Source organism: Penaeus vannamei, chromosome 5, assembly GCF_042767895.1.
Source record: "Penaeus vannamei isolate JL-2024 chromosome 5, ASM4276789v1, whole genome shotgun sequence".
In the NCBI taxonomy this organism is placed as follows: Eukaryota; Metazoa; Arthropoda; class Malacostraca; order Decapoda; family Penaeidae; genus Penaeus; species Penaeus vannamei.
Window position 1 is genome coordinate 29,319,041 of NC_091553.1, and position 2,170 is coordinate 29,321,210.

Sequence of the window (2,170 nt, forward strand, 5' to 3'; positions counted from 1 at the left end):
ATATTAGTAGGAATGTAGGAATGATTCCAGAATACATTTAGAGCGATTGTGTGTGTGTGTGTGTGTGTGTCTGTGTGTGTGTTTGTGTGATTATCTTTTAAACTTCATGAATGTTTTATGAGCTTTTTTTAAGTCTTAAGAAAAGGAGAAGGAAGGAGGAAGAGGAGAAAAAAGAGGAGGAAGAAGAAGAGGAAGAGGAGGAGGTAGGGAAGGAGGACGAAGCTGAGGAGGAGTAGGAAAAGAAGGAAAATGGAGAGAGAGAGAGAGTGAGTGAGTGAGTGAGAGAGAGAGAGAGAGAGAGAGAGAGAGAGAGAGAGAGAGAGAGAGAGAGAGAGAGAGAGAGAGAGAGAGAGAGAGAGAGAGAGAGAGAGAGAGAGAGACATACAGAAAGAGAGAGACACATACAGAAAGAGAGAGAAAGAAAAAAGAGAAAGAGCGAGAGAATGAAAGAGCGAAAGAGAGAAAGAGACACACACACAGACATACAGACAAGAGAGAAAGAAAAAGAGAGACCGCTTCTTCTCTCCAGGAAGTGAAATCGTTTCCTTGACAGAGAAACGGATTTACATAAATGACGCGATGATGATAATCCAGACGCGATGGATTTTCATTCACGCTTTTCAAACTCGGGGCCTAATGGTGGTTGGAAGGAAGGAGGGAAGGAAGGAGGGAAGGAGGGAGGAAGGGAGGGAGCGAGGAGGGAAGGAAGGAAGGAGGGGAGAAGGGAAGGAGCTAGGAGGCAGGCAGGGAGGGAAGGAGCGAGGAGGTAGGGAGGGAGGGAGGGAGGGAGCGAGGGAGGGAGGGAGGGAGGGAGGGAGGGCAGGAAGGAAGGAGGGAGAGCAGGGAGGGAAGGAAGGAGGGAGGGAGGGAGGGAAGGAGGAAAAGAAGGAGTGAAGGAAGGAAAGAAGGAGGAAAGGAGGGAGGGAGGGAGGGAGGGAGGGAAGGAAGGAAGGAAGGAGGGAAGGAAGGAGGGAAGGAAGGAGGGAAGGAGGGAAGGAGGGAGGGAAGGAAGGAGGAAAGGAGGGAGGGAAGGAAGGAAAGAAGGAGGAAAGGAGGGAGAGAGGGAGGGAAGGAAGGAGGGAGAAGGAAGAAGAGAGGGAGTGAAGGAAGGAAAGAGGAAGGAGACGGAGGGAAGGAATGAGGAAGAGAATGAAGGGGTGGATGGGGTGGAGAAGAGAAGGGGAAGGGAAGAAAGGAAGATAAAGAGAGTGGGAAAGGGAAAAAGAGGAAATCAAGGGGAAGAAAGAGGAGGAGAGAAGGGAAGGGGATGAAAGGAAGAGAAAGAGAGGGAGTGAGGGGAAAAAGAGGAAAGGAAAGCGGAGTGAATGAGTGAGAATGAGGACGACGAAGATAAATGACAAGAGAGAAGGGAAGGAAAAGAGGAGAGGGGAGAAGAAAGGAAGGAGAGAGGGAAGAAAGAGGTAAAGAAAGGAAGGGAGAGAGAGGAGATGGATACGAGAGAGGGGTCGGGGAGTGGAGAGAGTGGAGGGGGAGGGACGAAAAGAGAAACAAAGGATATGGAGCATCCTAAAAGTGGCATCAAGTGAAATAAAAACTATAGATTATTCAAGTTTATTCAATTCCTATCCAATAATTACAATGAAATTACATCACATTTATATCACAATTTGACCTCTCTCCGAATTTCAGTAAATTGTAGCTGGAAACTATATACATATGTAAGAAAAAAAGAGCAGCTGATTTTAATGTGAAAAAGACCCCTCACAATATACCAGGAAGATTATTTACTGAGGTCCAGTATCTCCTCATTACAAGCATTTATATCCAAATTTGGTATAAGTTTTACAATTCTGTTTCTGAAACTTCTGAGTCTTTACAGTGTCATGTTTCATCGAGTTTCATATGTAAACACACATAAACTAGGGGATATTAAATGCCTTAATATCGACCTGATTGCAGTAAAGGTCAAAATACTATTGCAATAGGACCTAAAAAGTCTTAGAAACAGTACTCGTTATCCCTCTATTAGGATCAGGTTGTGTGTGTGTGGGGGGGGGGGCTCCTAGGATTGGCCTGCCCCCCCCCCCAAAAAAAAAAAAAGAAAAAAGAAAAAGAAAACTGACGTGAGGGGAGAGCACGGGCGGAAAGATTTATTTATCATCTCACGTTCTTTTTAAGAGAGAGAGAGAGAGAGAGAGAGAGAGAGAGA